The sequence below is a fragment of the Falco rusticolus genome, chromosome 11 (genome assembly GCF_015220075.1).
Source record: "Falco rusticolus isolate bFalRus1 chromosome 11, bFalRus1.pri, whole genome shotgun sequence".
NCBI lineage: Eukaryota > Metazoa > Chordata > Aves > Falconiformes > Falconidae > Falco > Falco rusticolus.
This window is the reverse complement of record NC_051197.1, coordinates 5244174-5266864: the sequence shown is the minus strand read 5'-3', so window position 1 is coordinate 5266864 and position 22691 is coordinate 5244174. Positions and strand designations below refer to the sequence as shown.

Sequence of the window (22691 nt, the reverse complement as noted above, 5' to 3'; positions counted from 1 at the left end):
GATTACTTCAGCAGCCACACAAAAAAACCCAAACAAACCCCACACATTTATAAAATAACCTATTAAGCTCACTGACATTTTTTTACTGTTCTTAAACTTTAGTAAAGTGCCAACACGCTGTGTGAAGTAGCACTTCCTGTTGATTTGTTTTGTATTAATTATAGTGTAATTAAAAAGGGGAGTCTTTACTGCAATCAGCTACCAGGTGTTTTAAAACAATAAAAAGGACCTTAACATTTTCAAATGATACTACCAGTGTTACTGTAGCACACTGACCAAATTTTAGAATGCATACACATTTAGGGAAGCAAATCCTAGCATGGAAAAACCTTCATTATGTTAAAAAAGGGGGGAAACTCCCTACCAACTGGGAACACCCTTGATATTAGTGGTATAGCTGCTATGTTAAGACATGAACACCTAACAGGTCATCTACTCCTGCCATTAAAAGGTTTGAATTTACTAATACGCTTCAGAGCCTGAAGAAAACTCACATAAAAGGCAGTTACAATAAAACTGTGTATTTTGTTACATAAAGGAATTAAAGGGAAAATTGAAATATTAATAAAATATTCACTGCACTGACTGCTGATGAACTAAATAGCAGTGCAATTTCATGGATATCAGCTGGATTGCATTAAAGTTTAAAAGTATTTAAGGTTTTTTTCCTACTTACACTTATGCTTGGCTTAATCGTGTAGCTAGCTGGAAATTCTAGCCCTGAGTCTTCTACTGCAGCAATGCACTAAAGTCCAAGCTATCAGTGCACGAGCAGCCCATCACCATTAACTTCAAGAGCCTGCAAAGACCTAGGAAGCAGAGTCTCCTACACCACCATAGCCACAAGCAAAATACAATGTTAAAAATTATTTGATGGTAAAGGTTATTCTAGGAAATAAAAAAAAAAGATAAAGCTGAAATTCTTCATGCTAACTACACGCTAAATATCCCCACCATTCTAAACACAGAGGAAATTCTTCTTTCCTCCCATCAATACTGACAGATTACTGTGAAAGAGAATTAAGGAAAGGTATGAACACAGTAAGGGGAGAACTCAAGTGACCTACTACATGTTAATCTGGCAAAAAGCAGATGCCAATTGAACTGTTATGGCCAGTCTCCAGGCAGAGACTGACAGGTCCTGGAAATGCTGTCAGATTACTAACACACTGTCTGCTTCTGCATGAGCACTGAATCCTGCCGGCTTGGATCTCTTCATTCTGGCTTGATCTCAGGGACTACTTGAGGCACCTGAATAAATCCAATGAAGGTTAAGCAAGTTGAAATGCTCTTTTTCTGTGCCATTTTAGCATAGTTTATTAAGAGCTGCATCTCAAGTAACTAGGGACAGAAATGAAACTTTTTTTTTTTTTTCCAGAATACAAAGATCACCCACATTTTCCCCTCACTTACTTCAAGTCCTGGAAAAATATTTATAATCCTTTAGGTTGAGAAACAACCAGTATGATGCCTGCTATTCTTTATGTAACCCACCTGTCAGTATAGAAGAGTTAGGTAAAAGAAAAATAAGAAATGTGTACTGCATCAATTGGATTGCCAGTAATTGAAGTTTTTCATTTTCAAATGGGCACACTTAAAGATTTTGCACTTCCAAATTCTAAAGGTGAAGCTACAAATGTCAATAATCTCATTTAAACATTTCAATTGATCAATAAAATTACTTTTGGTAGGTACAACTAAGACATCCATATGTTTAAGAAGCTACTTTATGCTGTCCATTAGTGAGTCAACTTTTCACCAACAACAGTTGGTATGAGAGCAGGTATGAAACCAGATGACCAGATAAAATAATAATAAAAAATAATTCCCATGACTTGAATATAGCAACACTGCATAACGCACAGCAACTTTTGAAACTTCTTGTGCTTACTGGAACACATGCATTTCCAATCATTTAGTGGTATTTAAATATTATATCAACTGATATTCTTAATGCCCATTATTGTTCAGTCTGCATATTTTTCCATTTTATAAAGAAATATTTTAAAGTTTTGTAATTGATCATTTTTAGATTGTGGATTTTCTTCCTAGTTATGTATGTTGTGAATCTCAAAGATGGCCAGAAGAGGAATAACCATAGCGATGTGACACTGTGGGCATTCCATCAAGGAATCTCTTTTGGTTTTGATTACCATTTGCATGGGCTAAGAACGCTATACAGTGCATCTCCTGTCCTCTCTCTCATGTTGACCACACACAGTCCAAGAAAAATGTAACCACATACAATTTGTTCCACAGCTGGAAAAGAAGTAAGACCTTTCTTATTCTGCAGAGAGCTAAAACAAGAAGAGTCACCCAGTGACTGTCAAACATATTAACTCGCTAATCACTCATCCCTTCTGAAGGGGGGTTTATGCTCAGCTGTTGTAAAATGGAAGTGGAGGGGTAAACAAACTCTAACTGGAAAGCCGAAAGGCTTTAAACACTACATTTTAAAAGAGAAGATATACACTTTTAAGCAAAAAAGCAACTCTTGTCAAAAGAGATGAAGCAAAATCTCCCTGAATGACACTGAATAAGCATAAGAGTCTTGCAGCTGGATACTTATTCTAAAACCAAAGAGCTGTTTTCATGTAACTGTTGCTATGATCTTGGATTTCTGCAGACCCACAACCTTCCTAAGCTTTCCAAGAATAAAACTGTGTAGGTTTAAAAAGTTCTTTTCCAAAACATGAACATACGTAGATTGATTGATAAGCTTCTGAGCGCACCTTGGGACCTAATACAGATAGACCTACGGGCGCTACTACTTAGAGAAAAACACCTGAAAAGGGATTTGCAAACTAGGAACCACTTTTAGAGGCCACAACTGCAGTGCCTGGATGCTAATCAGCTCCCAATTAGCTTCAAAGCATGCTGGCCCCAACAAATACATTCAGTACCACTTATCATCAGCAACCCTGTGAAGAGGAAATGCAGCAATCACCCCACAGCAAAGCACACCTACCAGTATCCCTATAACATTGATGACAAAGATATTTATACTGCTTTATGCTACAAGAAAAAGCATTTTGGGGAGATTCCAGCTCCGCCTTCAGTAATAATGGGAGGACTTCGTATTAGAGAACTCTTGATTACCCTCAGTACTAAACAACCATACACTCATATTCAAGTATGAATAATTCTAGCAGCCTTAGTATTATCTCTTGATTGTCTGCCTTTTCACCAATGTCCTCTAAATGTAATTTTCCAGTAACTACCCACTGAGGAAAAGCACCTCCTGAAACCACAGGGACACTGCCTTACACCTAAATCTGAAGTTTTTGCAAGACAGCAATATGCCTGCTAAGAGAAAACAAAACGGCAAGCACACATGCATGATAGGATTATTTGATTCAATACAATATAAATTAGGTCAGACTCCTCTTTGGAGAATTCTGTGTCAAGAACTAGGTGGTCCACTAAATTTCTATTCATTTGCCTTCAGGCTTGGGGAATTGCAAAGACTCTCAAGAAACTGATGTTCTTCTACCCACAAGAGTAACCAGTATTGGGGGGGGGGGGGGGGGGGGGGGGGGCAGGGATGTTAACCACTTGACAATATCTGGAGAGCTGAGAAATCTTGCTACAATAAAAAGAGCAGCTAATAAATCTTTGCATCTATGTAACACATGCATACATACATGTATCTGTACACAGAGATATACAAAATTCAATTACAGAAAAAACTGCAAGTGCTTCTGTGTACTTAAGTATTACACTGCCCTATTTCTTCACATTGTATATATCCTTAAGAAAAGGAACAATTTCTGCATCCTCATTAAACCAACAGTAATGGAATGCCAGGAGAAGCACTATCTGTAGAAAGTGCAAAGGATTACAGGCTGGAAACTCTGCCCTGAGCCTGCTCCCCAGCAGGCTTCTCCTGCTCAGGAACACTGAATTTTTAAAACCTTACCCACAATTACCATCCTTTCCGATTCTATAAGCAACTAAAGTAAATCTTCACGCCTCCAAGGGCCAGAAGAGCATGCCAAATACTTCACATATCTTAGAAGAGGACTGAATCAGAGCAAGATGTGACAAGTAGCCCTTTAGCAGTCCTGTTGCTCCACTGTGGATGGATATGGTTAGGGCACGCAACTGAGTCTAAAGAGCTAGGTCTTGGATAGCTGCTTCCCCACAGCTGGGGACCTGACAGCCTACAGCCTTTGCACCTGCAAAGACACACAACTGGCCATTCCAGGGTATGAGCTCCACTGACTCCTCAAAAAGCAATATACTGATAAAGAGACAAAACCTGACAGGTCCCTCTCTGATCTGGTCCTTCAAAATGGTACAAGTCTTGAAAAGATCCACCACGGAAAACAAGTTGCACAAATCCTACGGTAACCAGCAAAGCTCATGCTAGCAGATTCTGGCAGAGGATTTGTGTAACTGAACCACTGAGAAGAAAGAGCATTAAGGACCTGTCACTACAACCTTTTTTACAAAAACTTCTTACAATGTTTCTTGCTCAAACAACTGAAACTCTTTCCGAGAAGAACAGGAAGTCTCATACTGCACAGCTGAAACCAACAAACACCGCTTATACCTGTAACACTCAAAAATGTGTTTGGTGCTTGTGTAAGATTTGATACACAGATGAGGTTGCACACAGTAGCATGGCAGCTTTCCTGTGACTTACAGTATTGGGTTTACTCACTTTTTCTAAGTTGTGACAATTCTACTGCCTTGAAACAGAAATGGAAGATAGATTCATGGATGAAATTCTTAAACCACCACCATGAAATGCAATTTTGCTGTAGCTGGACTGGGCAAAAACTAATGTTAAGGGCAAAAACGTGACAATTAAAATATGAAAATGAAAACGTTTAAATCTGATTAATTACTTGGTTTAGAATATATGCTTTTCATTCTACTGTATCAAAATACTCATAATAAAACAGTGCAGCTGATGAAGTCAAGCACTCCCCCTTACAAAGGCTGGCAAATTTGCAGAACAGCACTTGAGGTTCAGATTAGTAAAATCCTAATGAATATCTACTCTAATACCCATGTAATTTCATGGAATGCATTTGCAAGTGGTACAAAAAAAAAAAAAAAGGGGGGGAGAGAGAGAGAAAACAACTACTGGCACAACTGAAGTCCAGACTGTGATTTTAGTGTCAGTTTAAGAGACTTAAGTGACAACAACCTAGAAGAAAGAAGATCCTGGTTCAACCCCAGGAAAGGAAGAATTGCAATAGAGATTACCAGTTCTTTCCCAGATCACAATATGCCTCAATCTTGCACTGTAAGCACCAATGTCAACATACCCAATTTCATCATTTTTGTCCCAGACACCAAAACTGTTTCCGTATTTTATCCAATTATTTCTTTACCAGAAGCACCCACTCCTTCCAGCACACCGTATGAGTAGCTGGATGCCCAGCACCAGCTCTTGAAAGACTTTCCTGGAACTACATACATAAATGTTGCTTCTGCTGCCCTACACGTTGCAAGGCTTTACACTTCCTTTTGGAAGCCAACACCTGGCATCTCTGCACCTCAGCTTCCTACCCCTAAAAACAGGGTAGTACATAACTTACTTTATCTCACAAATCCACTGGGCAGCTAAATGCTTTAAAGACAGAACTAGTACTGAACAAACAAAGCAGCAGAAGGGCTAAAGACAAGCGCCGCTGAAACGATATCGAATAGTACAGGACATACAAGAGTCAAAGTAATAGCGTACTTTTATTCCTAAGTAATTGGCTGAGCAAACATTTTGTCATCCAGCAACTCTGATTAATTTTGCAAGAATGCTTGGGTAGTGTATATAAAAACCAAGTCATTACCTTGACTAAACATTGACTTGGACAGTTAACTTTAACCATGAAGACCTTGACTAAATATTGACTGGGAAAGTTAATTTAAACTATAAAGTCTAAAAAATCTTGTTCCTCTTAACTAGTATTTGCCATCACTTTAAAATGTAAACTTTAAAATGTAAAAATAGAGGTTCTCCCACTTAACCAATATTTAGCTGTTGCTAAGTTCAATACAACTATCCTGTAAAATTTGAAATCTAAAATATTTAAAAGCAAACAGGCCCGTTAAGGATGAGACAGAAGGTCAGCCTTCATGTGCTTTACTTGAGCAAGGACTTCTCAAAAGTATTAGGAAAGAATCACAAGGTTGATGGTTTAAAATTATTTTGATACACATTTAAAAAACTGTGCCTTGTCCAAAGAACCAAGCAGGCTGACCACCAGGACAATGTGTTCATTCTGGTACCTCTACTTTTGAGGTCCTAGTAGTAGCTACTTCAAGTCTACATCCGCCACTACTGGCATCACTTCATCATGTGAGGCAATGGGCCAAAGGACATGCACAGGGTCTTTCAATAGCTGAGGAAAAAAAAAAAAACCCACACCAAAAAAAAAAAAAAGAAAGAAAAAGAAGAAAATCAATTTCAATCCTCCTAAGATGAAACCACTGATGTGTGCAGTCACTAAAGTCCCAAAGGTAATCCTACAAGAAAACATGACGGTGTCCTCCATCACTGTGCTGAGATACTGTTAAAGTGCAGCAAAACCACGTATGAGGTACAGTCCAAGATCAGCACCTGTATCAAAACACTCTAAGCAATAAATCTGAACTTCTAGACCAATGTGAACAGTGCATTTTAAATGTGTAACGAAACAAAGTGGTAATGACAAAAAGGCAAAGAATCTTACACTTCAGAAAGGCATTATGTGTTTGGCTACAGAAATAAACAATGACTGTGAATCCTGCACTAATTCAACCTACAGTTTCATTTCAAGAGTTTGAAAGCGCCTTTTAGCTTTGCACCTTAATTCCTTTTTTAATATATCAGCTGCCTTTAGTGCACTCAATGAAAAATAGCTTAAAAGCAAATATAAAAGATACAAATCTCAGACAGGAACAGTAATATCAAACTAAGTGGTGAAAACTTGCTCTTCCATTATTTTTGAGTATAGTAGTAAGGAACAGATTGACACTGGCATTGGGGGAGTGGGGGGTGGAGAATGAAAGAACAATAAACAATACAATCATCAGTAGTTTAACACAGCGCTGTGTCTTGCAACGGAAACATACTGTGAAACAGCTTGCAAGATAAGCTTCATCAACGATAAGTAATTTTTATTCCGTTTGAGTGGTTGAAAACAATAAACATGATTAAATGCTTCAGACATGCATTCAGAATTTAGACAAATGGCAAACAGTTCCAAGGACTCTGCTTTTAAAAGTACTTTGGGGAAAGACCTAACGATTAACCGGTATGAATCGTACAATACAACAGAAGTCCGGATGGAAATTAAAAACTTCCCACGCATCTGCAAGCTCCACGACCCTACGAACCAGAAAGGAGCTTTGTTATTTACTGCTCAGACGGTTACCGGCCCCCGGCCCCCATCTCCCCGCTTTACCATCCGGAGGCACGGTCAACGCGCCAGCCGCGGAGGGCACCCCGCACGGCACAGCGGGGCGGCCTGGCTCGGGGGTCCCGCGGGGCCGCCCCCCGCCCCGGCCCGCGGAGGGCGGCCGAGCTGCGGTGCCTTCCCAACTTGAAGCTAATGCAAGTAGCTTCTAGTTAAGATGTTGCTGGTGATTTGGTGGCCGTGCGCAACAACAACAGCACCCCAAAACACGGGTTGGTTGGGGTTTTTTTGGTTGGTTTGTGGTTTTTTTACAAAGTAAAGGCTGTAAAGGAGAGCTATACGGACCCGCGGCACCCGCACAGCAGCTGCTGGCCGGAGCCCCGCTCTGCTCGCACACCGAGGCCCGGGGCTCCCCCCCGCAGCGGTTCCCGAGCCCAGGCACTGCGGGGCGAGCTCGCCCCTCACCCCGCCCGCCGCCCCTCAGCTCCGGGCGCCATTTCCCCGCCGATCCTCTGCGCGGCGTCTCCGGCCGCTTCTGCACCTTCCCGGGGACGGCAGCGACGGCGCAGCCGAGCCCCGCCGGGATCCCTGCCCGCTGCCCGCTGCCCGCCGGCGCCGCGGCCCTGGCGGGCAGCGGGGGGCGCCTCCCCCGGCACGGCGCTGAGGGGAGCGGGCGCAACCGCCACCGAAGGCGCGACCGGCGCTTCCAGCTAAAGGGCGGCTGCGGCTGAAGCGACCGAGAGCTGCGCGGAGCGGCTGCACGCCCAGCCCGCGGGGCGGCCCCGGGGACCCCCGTCCCCCGGCACGGCCCGGGGGGCGCGGCGGTGGACCGCCCGCAGCCCAGCGCGTCTGTGGGTCCCTCTTCCATTTTTTTTTGTCTTCCCCCCCCCCCCCCCCGCCTTCCCGGGGACGGTGTGTCCGGGCTGGTGGGGGACGAGAGGCCGCCTGTGCCCCGCCGCTCGGCTGGGCGACGGCAGCCGCGCACCCCGCGCCCCTCCAGCCGGCAAGTTACCGCCACTCGCAGGAGATTCCAGCCCTTTCCCCCCGCCTGCGGGTGACGGGAGAGAGCTGCGGGGAGGACGGGTAAAAATAAAAAACTTCCTTGGGAGACCGGTTGCCCTGCTGTTCCTGCTGCGGGGAAGAGGGGATCCCCCCCTCACTGGAGGGAGCCCCGCACCCCGCCACCGGCGCACCCCGGGGCGCAGCCGCCCGCCCCGCACCTGCTGCCGCGCCTGCCCGGGTACAGGCACACACCCCTCCCGGCCACCGAAGGGAGAAGGGAGCCGGCACCCTCACCTGCCCCTGCGAGCCCTCTCCTCCTCGCATTCCTCTGCTCCCCATCGTGGGCGCAGCAGCTGCTGTTATTCCTTAGGATACACATGGCTCGTCCATGCTGGGAGAGCCGCCTTCCCGCGCTGCCTGCCCTCTCCGGCCCCCGCCAGTGCGGCGCTGAGGCCAGAGGGAGGGGAAAAGGGAGGTGTGTGTGGCGGAGGAGAGCTGCTGATGAGGGGTCGGTCTCCTCCTCCTCCTCTCCCAGGGCTGGGGGTCTCGGCGCCGTTGGTGCAGCTGGGCAGGGAGAAGGGGGGCGGCCGGGGCGGGATGGAGGGGGGGGGGGGGGGGGAGGGGAGCCTGGCCGGGCTTTCCGAGCTGAAGGGCGGGCGACGGACCGACGTCGCGCCCGCTCGCCCCCAACCCGTCACTCGCCTCTGGGGCAGCCTGGTGTGCGGGAGCGGCTGGTGGCCCCGCCAGGGCAGCGGTCACCTAGCGGTGTCGGTGGAAGGGGCTTCTCCGGGGCGAGGGGCTGGAGGGGCGCGGGGAGGGCGGCCCGGCCGCGCTCCCGCCCTCACTGACTGACCGACCGACTGACCGGCCGCTCTCCCGCCCTCACTGACTGACTTAGCCGGTCAGTCGGTCAGTGAGGGCGACCGGCCGGCCCCTGCCCACGCGTGACCCCCCCCAGCGCCGCCACCCCCCACCCCCGCCCCGCCCAAGCCCCTCAGCGCAGCGGCGGCCGCAGCCGGGCCACCCCCTCGGGAGCCGGTGGCCCACGGCCCGTGTGGCGCACGCCCTCCCCCGCCGCCAGACCGCTGCTAGCGGCGTGTTTTTCTCATGGCTTCTCTCAGTCACCCATGAAAATTTAATGAGGCATTTAGGGCTGTTACCTTCAGAGTCAATGGAGGCAGCGTATTTAGCCTAATGCACTTGCTGCCGAGCCAATAAGTCTATTGCAGGCAGATCAGAAGTCATGGAGAGACTCTCCTTTCAACACAAAATTCACGACCCATTAAACTTATTCTGTGATAACAGCTTCTTTACAAACGGAGACCCACGGAAAACAGAGGCTGTCATGCACTTCCTGAAAGGGTTCTGCACGCAGAAGAGAAGTATGTTCACAGGGTTATTACTATTTTGGTGGTACTATCTCCAATTAAGGCATAAAAGCAGCTCTGCTCTCGCTAACTGAGGTAAACGACTAAAAGAAAAGCTTTTTGCAGCCTCCAGATAGATCTGATTCCCCTCCTGGGTCTGAGTGGCAGCGTCTCCTTCGGCTGACAGGGAAGAGGGCTCAAACCATCACAGAGTATCCGATCCGATCAGGAATTACGGGCGAGATCTTACGCTACACCAATACCTACCTGCTGGCATGCACCCCTTGAGGTGGCAGCCGAGGAGTGATCGCCAAGGTGCTCACAACGCAGAAAGATGTCTACAGGTTGTTTTACCTCCAACTGACAGGCAGGAGACGGGAACCAACGTGGCAACGTGCTTCACAGGGCGAGGCGCGCCCACCCCAGAGCGGCGGGAAAGGCTGAGCAAACAGGCTGACTGAAGGTACGTGCAGAGACACGGTAAAATTCTCCAATGTTTCAGTTTCGTCTCCCTCAATTATTTGTTCTGTAGCACATTAGGCATTAAGCACAAAAGATAAAGTCACCCAATAACCTTTATGACGTAACAAAAATGCACTTCAAAAGTCATACCACATTTATAGAAGTAGTTGATGGAATGGAGACTTTTACTATAGGCCTGTTTTCTTCAATTCCATTTATTACAGGAATGAAAGGCAGAGTTTTCAATTGAACCCCCTTATTCTAATGTGGATTAAAAAAACTAAGTCCTAGTAGTAAACTTAACTGCAGCAACATTTTCTATTGGTGAGGATTTTGCCACCTCAGGAAGACAAAGAACTTAAGAAAAAATAAAGTAACAGAAGTTACCTTTCCATTAGGAAATGATAGGCAGCATCCTCTATATGAGATGCAGCTATGCTTGTCTGTTAAGTCCAGTGAACTGGTGGTGATCCTCGGTTCCCAAAAGGCATATTTTTTTGTTGGGGAAAAGTAAATCAACTGCTCTACAACCTTGCCCATTACACTACAAAATGAAGTTGCATTTACCATGTTGCTGGCCTCAATGAGGTCCTGCAATTTACAGGAAAGGTGCTAGCTGGTGACTAAGAAGAGAAGGAACTTTGAGTAAGTGTAAGCTTCACTCCCATTTCTGAAATTTGTGGATGCAAGTCACACATGCTAACGATATTTTTTAAATATAAAAGACTGTACTAGCTCACAGCTTGTAATATGAATGCAAATGAACTTGTAATTATACTATGCAATTTTCTACTTTTTTAAAAAAGCTATGAAAATAGAACAGACCTGAAGAGCAATATGAACTTCATTGTGTTCCTTCATTATGCAGGAGTTGCCATCAGCAATCTGCTCTGTTTTAATGTAAAATATTTTAGCCATCACTTTGCAACACAAATTCTCACACGGGAACGTATATATGGTCACAGTTCCTCCTCTCTAGTGAAAAACATGAGTAAGAAGCAAAGGAGCAAAAATTTTGGTGTGATGTTCAGCATAGTCTTCTTTTGTCTTTATCTTAAAGCTCATTTAAACTCCTCATTCCTATATACTCCCTTCTGATGATGTACTACACAATAACAGATTAAGTGATAAACCATTAAGACTTATGTATTAAGAACCGTAGGCCAAAGGTGTCATTTCCACCAACTACTGAGCAGCAGCAGGAGCTGAAGATGAGGAACTAAGAAAGTAGTTCCCTCAACTGTTCATTCCAATGTGTTGAATAGTCTGCAGCACCTCTGCAGCACTCTGTCCCTTAGTACTTGCTAAAAAACCCAAAGGGAAAGTAGCATCATTTTCTTACCTCTTGATTGAATTTGAGCTAACAGGACAATGATCATAAGCTATTTAAGTGTTCCAGTACACATACGCTGAGATAGGGATGAATTCAATGTTACAACCAAGATTTAAAGAGTTGCCTCAAAATAGCAGTAAAATATCCTCTACTGATACCCGCACACCTGGATCTTAAGTAATTTGTTATATACAAATTACTTAAATATATATGTATGTTATATACCTAATTTACAGTAAGAACTGCAGTTGCTAGTAAGCCGCTGTAAGAAGTACCCCACAGAGCAAAACAGTCTACCTGGAAATAAGAGATAATTCACAGGATAATTATTGACAGTGAATTCACTGATAATTCACAGTCAAGTTTTCTGACTCCCCGAGGAAAAGGGTACACAAAGAACTTCCCAGTTTCACCTCATAGGCAAGGTTATCAGCATCAGCTAACCCTGGTTAGGCATACAGGCTAGGAATGGTGCCGTTTCCTTTCAGGGCAGACCCAAACAAGGACCATTTGCTGAAAGACAGAACTCCCTTCCTAAAATCTGCTCTGGTGATACACATTTTTAGCATTCTATTGACCAAGGAGAAAGTTTCTTTTACTTAATCCACTTTTGTCCAGCTGCAAGTCTATGTGTTTCTCAGGTGAAATGCTGAGACAAGTATGCATGCTGTAAAACTAGTATCATCCTGCATAAATGGTAAATCACTAGTCCATAAACCCTGTAAGGCTGTTGTCAGTGCACATGTGTAGCATCCATTAGTATTAACGAGATCTGGACATTCTCTGAGATGGAATATAGGTCTTATTTTCATTAAATTAATTCATATATCTGAAGCCGTGCCAATGAGGGCCACCAAACAATGCTACAGAGAAATTTTGAGAGATGTTCGAGAAGGAGCTTTAGGGGGTGCTTTCAAAGAATCTAGACGTGAGAGATATTTGTTACACTTTACTTGAGTCAAGTGTGATTTTTGGAGTATTCAAATTTTGAATAGATTTGGGTATTCAAATATTTGAAAAAAGAATCAGCCATTATTTCTGCTATTAATATCTTTCTAAAATACAGAACACTGTGCAGACCCATCCCTTGCCAATCAAGCTCTCAAAATGCCAACTTCCTCACAAAACCACTCTTCACATTTACTGATCTATATTGTAGCCCACAGCAGGATCATCTTGATCACTCTGGAGATACTCTACGTGAATAGTTCCTCACACAATAATGATTTCAGTTTAATAAGTTCCTCTAAGGCAATTAGGGACTGGCTGAAAATAATACCTGCTGCATTACCAGTAGCTATGGTAGCCTACCTCCTACCATTGTAGCCATGCAGTTAGCTCCTTAGCCACTCGGCGACAATTAATCATGATTTGGCACTCATCCTCTATTTTATCAAATGGAAAGAAACTAATCTCTCTCATTCCACTAAAGATCTATTAAGAACATTTTCTTAAAGGTATTCACTCAGCTAAGAGGTGACTGAACAGAATATGTTGCTGAACTACTCTTGCCTGTCAAAAAGATCTGTGTAGAAAAATTGTGGTGTTCCTTAACAGAAAATGAGAAGCCACTCTTATCTTCTGGCAGTGACAGATCAGGAAGAGTAATCTGGTAATTCTTGACCACATACTGCAACCTGGTGCAACACGTATTACCCTGAAAAGTCATTGACAGCTATTACAAGCCACCACATGGAAATACTAAAAATTAAGTCTTAAAGTTCCCGAAGCTCATCACTGGTTTCTGAAGATGGAGCTCCTACTGTGTTGTAGCTTGGTCGCAGAAGGAACTCTTCCTTTCATGCACCTCAACTAAGATAGCACCATCCTGTAGTTACACATTCAAAAAAAATTCAGGAGCTCGGTTCAAATCCCAGCTCTGCCGCTGACTAGTTGTATGACCTTGGATGACAACCTGTAATTTATTTCTGTCCATCTCCACCACACCCGTTTCACAGGCCTACTATGAGACTTCCTCCACTAGTATTTGGAAGGACCACAGAGACATGTACATAAACGCTAACCATTGTTACACACGTGACTATTCATTCCATTTTGAGTCCCGGGAGGAAAAACAGAAATTGTATCTTAGTGTTGTATCTGCTAGCTCTTGTTATTCTCCATCACATATTCAAAACATTATTGATGCAACCCTAATGCACTTTCCTCAACTGCAAATGACGAGCTCCAACGTACAGTCTAAGACTACCTCTCTAAAATCAGGCAGATGGCAGCAAGTAGATGCTCGTCTTGCCAAATCATGGAACTTGTGAAAGCACTGGAGATTATGAACCCCATTATTTCCCAGATGCCCAGGAAAGAGTCTGTGGTTCTTCAAGTACAGCGATCAACTTCTTCACAAATCCAAACTGCTTCATCTTTCAAAATTCTTTTTGGCAAGGTGCATTTCCCTTCACAGCCAATTAACTGCAAACTCATTTAGAGTGGGTTTGTTTTTGCAAACGTGTCAGGTTCCAACCGAGCACATGTTGCTAAGAGCACGATATATGCACATATTCTGAGTTCCATTGTTTTCTTATCCCCTCCCAGACATCACTGATGATCCACATAGAGACATCTCTGAATTTAATAAGCTCCTTTCTAGGAAAAGTTCATGGATGAAGATGATTTTCAGCATCCCTTATAAACTGAAAGTCCACATGTTCTGTATTACTTTTTGGAAAGTGTTCACACTAGTTTAAACACACACATAAACTGACAGCAAAGGGTATCTACTATGGAAAATTTATTTCTATGATGGAAAATACACAAGATCTACTTTACAGAGAATTCTGAAATTTGGCTTTATTCTCAATTAGAAAGTAAAAATTTTTAACTCTCCACTTCTCCAAGAAGAAAGCTTATTGCAGCTTGTTCTTAAGATGTAGTCTAGCGAGCAGCCAACACATTTAAAGTCTCTGATTTGGACAATACTGCAACTTCTTTCTACTAAGTATATATGTATCTACTAAGAATACAGAAATAAAATTCATGATTTGTTCATTTTCAGGTGTTAGCTTTGCAATCAAAAACTTCAGACTCAGAGGTTCCTAAAGATCCTGGCTGTTGTCATATTCCATGATTTTGACAGCAAAAGATCCACTTGCCATTGTAAAAATCATTTTTGTTAAAAACACAGACAGATATGATATTTAGGACTGCATTCCCCTCAATTTCTGCCAAAATAACAGGTATTCAGAAGACAGCAGTTGTGTGTAGTGAATGTCCTAAGCAAGTAAGGTTGTTTTTCATTTCCTCTTATGTCATGTCACATTTTCATCTTTATATTTTCCTTTAAATATTTAGACAGAACAGAGAGTTTTAAACGTGTCATTGACACAAATAAATGTTTAAGCAGTCATTCTACTTTGGGTTCAGCTCTTGTCAGGTCTGATAAGTTAAATATCACTGGATTTGGTCAGTAATTGGATGGAAGACCTCTGAGGAAAACGCAAGTGCTGAAGCAAGTGGCACCAGTTACTCAGTAGGTGTTTTTCTTAACCTCAGGCTCATTCTGAAAAATGCCCTCAGCATGGTATTATAAGCACTAGCTGAACACGGCATTTTCAAGTAAGACTTTACATGTTATTTCTGTTAGGCACTAGAAAAGATTCCTAACAGTTTCCTTTCAAACTTGCTTAGCCTGCTCTCAAGTTAGTTAAGCCCATTGCTAAGTAAAACTATCTTTGAAAGTATGAAACCAATTTTCCATCATTTTCCTGTTAATAATAATACATTTTAGAAATCTGTTGTTTAAATAGCAACTTGTACATTTCTTTGCCTTTACTGGGTACATTCCTGGCCTTTCCTTTTCCCCTCTCATTATGTTTCCAGTGGCCAACCTCTCAGTATAGCTCATGGGTACCAAAGCATAGATGTTTCCTTCTGCCATTTCAGAACCAATATCAGCATTTCCAAACCCAGGTATAACCCCCCTTTAACAGCTGCTGATTATTGACTGTTTTGCCAATGTTCCTTTGTGAGTGGAACTGACACTGATGGGACCATCATCCCCAAAACTCATCCACCCTTCAGGCTGTGGAGTACGCTGTCGCCAAGGACTAAGGAATTATGTGAGGCTGCTTCACCTGCTTATGAACTCAAGATTTCCATGTACATGGTCCATCAGAAAACAACTGCCAGAGCCAACATCTACAGTTCAAATACAAGATCTCTGCACTTCTGGGACCCCTACAATACACCACAAAGTTAACATACAGGTAGAACTAGCTCCTGGGATGTCAGTTTTCTCTTTGTCCAGCAAGGAGGCTGGACCCTGGAGCTCCCAATAATCTCCATGGACTCTGCACAGTGACAGTTTGCACTAGTCTGGAAACCTCAGCCCTAGGCAGCATGCCAGAGCTCATCCAAATGCATTTGCCTAAGTTGATATTTCTGTAGTACGTTTCAAAACTTGACAAATCATTACTTTCTGATGTTTGGTATTCAGATTTTTTTTATCTTTAAGCTTTACAGGCAGAAATGTAAATTGCAAGTGCCACCATAGCAACTCAATGCAATAATATAAATCTTCAAATAACAATTTAAATGAAGGATGTTTGGAATATTTTTATTTTGTAATAAATTTGTAGGTGCCAACTAGATCAGGGCTTCATTTCTAAAGGGATTTTGCCGTTTATCTAAAAAGACAATCCTTCACTTGAAAGAGATTGCAACATTAGCCTGAGACAAAGCACTGAGGGTTAACAAAACATCTCAAATGCATACTATTTATTTATATTAGAAAACTGCTTAATGGTGTGGTTTAGGTTCCTAAATTTCTATGTCACCTTTTGTTCCTGATTTTCTTATTCACATTTAATATGAAATTATGACAGAATCAAGACAGAACCTATAAAACCCAGTTTTGGAGTCCTCATCCACTGCCACAAAAGCAGAGAAAGTTCAGAGATTGTTAACAAACAGGCTTTTAAGAAAACTGATGGTTGTCATATGCTTAAGGCTCAGTCTGAGACTACCCAGCATATACATAGAAGAGATGACAGCTTTTCAGATATGTGGTTCCTCTGGCTAAGCTGGTATTTCTCCGAATCAGGGTGACACTCAACAAATCAGAGAATACAATGGCATCCCTCAACCCAATTGAGGGCCAAGTTCCAGTTTTAGATGCTAAGCACGCACTATGGCAACTTTTGGAAGGCTTACTTTCACATATATTGTGCATCAAAGACTGAATCTGTATGCCAACCTCTAGCAAAACTGACAAAAACAGCAGCATCAGTATCCAGAGAAGTTACACGGAATCGAGGTTGCATACTGAATAAAAAGAAATCCAAGTTATTGTTAAGCTGAATAAGCCATTCCTTTCTGATTCCTTCATTTCTCATCAACATCTGCCTAAATGTATCTTCCTTTACAATAAAGTTTGTTTCCTCAACATAAAAATAAATTTGAACAAGAACATCAAGATGTTTGTCAGCTTTTAAGAGCAGGGAAAATCCATGTTGTTTAAAAAACAAGGCTTTTGAACAGGCAAGCATGTTCACTCGGGACTTCAAATACATCACAGACATGGTCTTTAGCACAGAACAGAATCCAAATTTCATTAAACAAATAACGGACTACAAAAGATCTATAGCATTCAACTGAACAGTTACCTTCTGTTGAAACAGAAGTCCTTGGGTCTGAAAAATATCTATAAATAATACAGCTCAGGAGGGGGTGGTAAGCAAGACTAGATCTATCTGGCCTGTTGATTGGGAAGAAAGAGCGCTGTAGAACTCACGGCCAGGATGCATAATGCATAAGGAAATGGAAGCATGCAGCTTCCTCAGCCCTCATGCCCTTATATGCTCACTTCAGATCTGTAGTAACGCATGCTCCTGTCCTGCACATCACTATCCATATTTGTGCTTGGTACATAGTCTCTGGTGAAGGTCAGCATGACTTGGATTGGAGAAAGAAAAGTTGATAGGAAAACCTGCTGAAATTAAACAGTACCAGTAAATGAAACTAGAAGTTGCTAACATTTGCATCCGGGTAACCATAAACTGAGCTTCCCACTTTTCCTATTCTACTAACATCTTCCTTTTCTAATTCAGGGGGGGTGCGTAGCAGTCTGTGTGACATAACTACTCACTGCTTTGCCACCAACACAGCCTGGAAACGGAATCTCTCTCTCTATAGAATACTAATTTGCTACACCTTCAGAAGATGATTTTACATTGAGCTCAGGAAGCATGGATTTTGTATGTGTTTTGATGAGCCATCAACTATTTTAGATACTATTCAAGCTCACCAACAGATTTCAAAATGAAACAAAATCTCGCTCTCATCACATGCACAACAGGATATGACAGATGTCACAGAGAAACCAAGTAATAGCAGTTTTCATGGTTGAATTCAACAATTACCTCTGTGCTCCACTCCATGGACTCTGCCATAAAGCCCAATAAGCATGAGAGAGACACCTACGCTGTGGAGTGCAGTGTAAACTTTTATAAACAAAGTCCAGCAAGGCGCGAGCCAGAAAACCACGCAAACCCCACCCAAGAGTTATCTTGAATACGCTATGTCCTGTTGGAGCAAAGAAGGACGTGTGCTCCTGGAGAAAGAACAGAAGTGGTATTTCTTCTGGGAAGAACAAAGAATATCGTACCCATTTTTAGACTCTCATTTCAGTCTCATCAGTAATGGTATTCTGCTGACAATTCCATCGCTGACCACTTGCAGCCAGTATGAACACACTGTAAACCCCCTCTTACAAAACAACAGCATTTGGCAGCCCCTTCCAAAACCCTCTCTAGATGAAAAGCCCAATGAAGTTCCTTTTCTTCGGCTCATTGCACAGGAGTTGTACATGGTTTTTCTGTCTGTGTGTAATTTTCTCCTGTGACATGTACTCAAGGTTAAAATGCTGTCCTTTCTCCTTGGTGATATCTGTCACTGAACTATCAAAATATACATGTTAGAGAGCTTGCCAAGTGGATAGTCAAGTGATGCAAAGATAGGCCTTTGATGCACATTGTGACCTTAGTGCATTCCCTTTAAACATCTAAAAAAAGGGAAGGAAAAGAGCCTCTTTTCCATTTGGGGGGGAGAGGGCATTAAGAGGCTCTTCGGGTACAGTAGTCTTCGCATTTATTGCAATTATTACAGCCCCAGAGGCTTCAGCTGAGGTCAGAATCACTTTATGATGAGCAGTGTAAGACATAAATCAAGAGAAAAGCCTTCTCTCAAAAATGCATAAAGGATAAAATGCTAAAAAAGCTAGCAAGAAAACATCCTCATCCCTGTTTCCATAACAAGAAAAGGAGGCATAGGGCATAAGTGAGCTTTTCTCCAAAATCCCAGCAGAGCCTGTGGCAAAGCCAGTGGGAAGAACCCAGGTCTTTGCCAGCTGCTAGGCTGGCACCTTCAATTCAGAACAACACATCTACAACACAGACCTCATCTTCCAGGGACTGCAGCTCTTTCACATCATGCATGGCCTTTGAAGAGACCTTGCAGACCAGTAAATCAGCATCTACAGAGCCAGTTGCATACATGGGCCTCTCTGTTATAATGGCAGTTTGTTAGTTTCTCTGTGTTTGCTACAAGGGAAGAAAAGAAAACCACAAGCTTTGGACAATACAAATATTAGCTGTAGGAAGCATTCAGGCCATGCATCTGGCAAAAGGTCTAACTCCTCTCTTTTACCTGGTCTGCATATCCAGCTGAGAATGTCCATTTTACTATCTATTCACCTGGCCTGCTGTTTGAATACTCTCTGCGATTTAAACTTCGCCACACCAAAGAGCACTGAAGCTCAAACATGACTCAGAGCATGGTTTAACAACAATCATATGGGAACTATCTCATTTTAGTTAAAAGGGAGTAGGATTTAATGCAATTAAGAGCTTCTAATGATGTAATAAAGACAACTAAAAAAAATAATCAAGGCAAGCGGGCAAGAAGCAATCACCTTTCTGTCCACAAACAGAAAAATAATGACAGTCTGATTGTTCTTAGGGTCACCAAGGCCAGAATGTGCAAAATGACCTTCATTAAGTCATACTTCGTACTTTTGCTAGGGGACTGTTGCATCTGCTCCTTTCAATTTGGCTTGTTTGAGTAACAAAGCTCCCAGTGATCATCTAAACCTCATTTGAAGCACCTGTGAACAATTCATTATATTAATATAACAGCAGGGGAGGAGTCCAGATACTAATAAATAGGTTGCTGAGCAGCTCTTGTTGCCAAGGTTGCTTTATCCAGCAAAGAAATGTCCCCTCCACCCTAAAGCTTGGGCACTGCACTGAGACACTGGGATCTATTGTCCCACAACCTGTCAGAACACACATCTGGTCGCAGAGAGGCATGTAAACTAATTTATTCCTCTTAAAACAGTTGATAAACTTGTGTCTAATATTTCTAAAAGACTCCAGCATGATTTGGAACAGTTTGTTCTCAGTTAAGACAGAACAAATGTTCTCCAGCTAAAGGTGGCTATGAAAGGCATTTGGTAATGATTTGTACCAGCTGGGCTTCTCATTACTTTGAATAGATTTGTGTAAATCAGCATACAAAAATAAGCAAGTGGTCAATGCCTTTAATTGCATTTGGATATAGTGTCGTAATAGCAAATATCTGAACGTTTGTATTTTTCCTCACATCCTGTGGTTACAAAAACCAGATTTTTTTTTTAATAGAAAGAAGAGCAGCAAAAAGATTTTGCTGCTAACATCTATTTAGTCTGGTTTCATTTAGTCACATTTTGCAAATGTCAGTGAAAAGCAAAGGTCATCTGGGTAAAAAACCTATGCTACGGATCAGTACAATTACAGAATGCAGAGTAGCACGGGGTTAAGCAATAAGCTTAGGAGGAAAACTTATCTGCAGTATCAGATGTGCGTGTGGTAAAATACTGCTCATGGACCAGCATACCTATCACCTTAAAAAAGTAGAAAAAAAAGATATTGTTTATGTTACTATACTTCAAGATCTTTTTCCAAAGAAACAGAGGAGCATGTCACATTTTCAATTCATTGCCTCCTTTTTTATGTTTGGGCAGCTTTGAAACAGCCTTGTTCTTGACAACCAGTTTGCAGGCCAGAGCATCCTAGTGGCGCTCCTGCTGCAGTCAATCTTTCTTCCATTGCACAAAGGGACCACAGGAAATTATAAACAAAGTCCCCATAGAAGACATAGGCTGTATTCCTCACCCTACAAACAACCCTTGAAAAATACTGAAAGGCCTACTTTTAAACGTGTTTAACATTATCTAAGTCAGTATGCATTAAATACCTAAACCCCTTTATAGTGCTCTCTAGTACTTGTCTTCTGTCTCTATTATTCTGCTGGGTATGGGAGTATTTCCAGCCACCTCATGACACCCTATAAGCTTCGATGAGTTTGAGTTGGTAAAGCTCACTGAGAAACTTGAATGTGCAGTTAATAATTATAAAGTATCTTGCCCTTACAGATTTGGCTGAAAGTTTGTTACTATTATTATTCTGGAAGGCACAGAAAATCCATACAGAAGTGTCTCAAGACAGTTGAACTGGAATAGGCATGGCCCCATTTTCATCCCTTTATATAAAGAACAGAAAATTAGAAAAGGAAGGATATTACATATATCAACAGCCAGGAGGGAGAACATTTTAAACACAGAAGTTAATACAATCAATATAATTTTATATCAATATAACAGAGTAAACAACATAACTCTCATAACATCACAACCTCACATTTCCTACGTCACCAAAGACATGGATTAAAGATTATTTCTTTCAGCCAACCTTCTCTTTACAAGACAACCTTTTTATCCTGTAAATACATTTGTTGGTTTCCCACAATCCAGTCAAACATATAAGAAAAGCCACAAAGATTTCCAATTACTATTTTAAACTTTCAATTAATTATTTTAAACTTAGAAGCTGCAAAGTAACTGAAATCTATTTATCTATTTGCTATCTATCTATCTAGCAAAAAATTGGTAATTGTCACACTGCTTGTGGGGTATCAAATATAAACAAACATTTGCACACATACTATGAAATCCTCTCCAGCAACATGAAATAGAAGAATAGACAAAACTGCTTTTATTAAAAAAAAAAGGTAATTTTTATCATTTTTGTGTAAGGGATGATCATTTGAAACCTTTCTTTGAGCCAAAAAGAATCACATGACACAAGCAGGTTGACGGATTTTCAGTAATTGTATCTTTCACATCTATCTTCTGCATAGATAGCTATGAAATAAATACTGTGTGTGAGCAAGTATAAAAATGTACTTGAGCTACTTCTGTTAAGATAGAATCTCATCTCCTTGAAATTGCCTTTCACATGAAAGATGCCCAATGACAACCAGCAGTTTAACTAGCTAGGAATATATATAGTCAGCTACCACTCAGCCTTAAACTGTTATCTGATTTGTCCCATAAAGCAAAATATATGAGGTACACGATACAGCATGGGGATAATGTACAATAAACATAACTTACACAGCAGGAAAATGAGTTCCCATTGGATCATCTCACAACAGAATCAACTGTGTAAGAATCTGCCCAATCTGATCAAACTGTTTTCTTGTTTATATTCCTGTATCCCATAAGCATAATTAAAATCAGTCTTTTTGGTAAGATAGTTCTTTGATAGCTTTTAAATTAAATGAAGCCTGTCAAAACTAATTTTTTCCCCCTTTTGAAAATACAATGTGCATTACTTGCTGCAGGGGCAAGGAAATAAAATCATATATTCTCTTCTCAGCCTTTGCCTCTGCATCTTTACAGAGCATGCAATCACCGTTGTCTTTTTAGGCCTCTTGCCAAGGTTCATAACGAATGGAAGGTATTTAGAAGACTTTCAAAAATTAAGAAGTTAAAAGCTATCAAGACTTCTGAATAACAGCTCACTAAATATGTTTACCATTTAACAAGGATTATTGACTTATGTCTCCATTAAAAGATTAAGGGAAAATGGATTTCTTTGTAAGACTTTTTACAATAGTTATTTTCTCTTAATGAACGCAGACTGTGTGTCAAGTCTTATCCATAGTGCTGCGGTTACGTAATTCTGTACACCTTAATCATCACTTTAGATGCTCGGCATCTCTTTAAAGGTATAAGCGTTTGGAAAAAAAGTCTTCATAGAGCTTGCATTCTCAGAAAAAAAAATCTAGAGAATCAAAGGCAGAAGTTCTGGGGTAACTTTCTTCACCTAAGCATGCGTTTTATAA

At 41.8% G+C, this 22691-nt stretch overlaps 1 protein-coding gene across 1 annotated transcript in view; it reads right to left on the bottom strand.

Moving 5' to 3' along the window:
• The window catches only part of DAB1 (DAB adaptor protein 1), a 168066-nt gene extending 159138 nt beyond the window's left edge, over positions 1–8928 (bottom strand). Inside the window, 1 exon segment of the mRNA XM_037404792.1 lies at positions 8646–8928. The gene's annotated coding sequence lies outside the window, so the exon portion shown is untranslated.
• Between the last annotated feature and the right edge of the window lie 13763 nt (positions 8929–22691).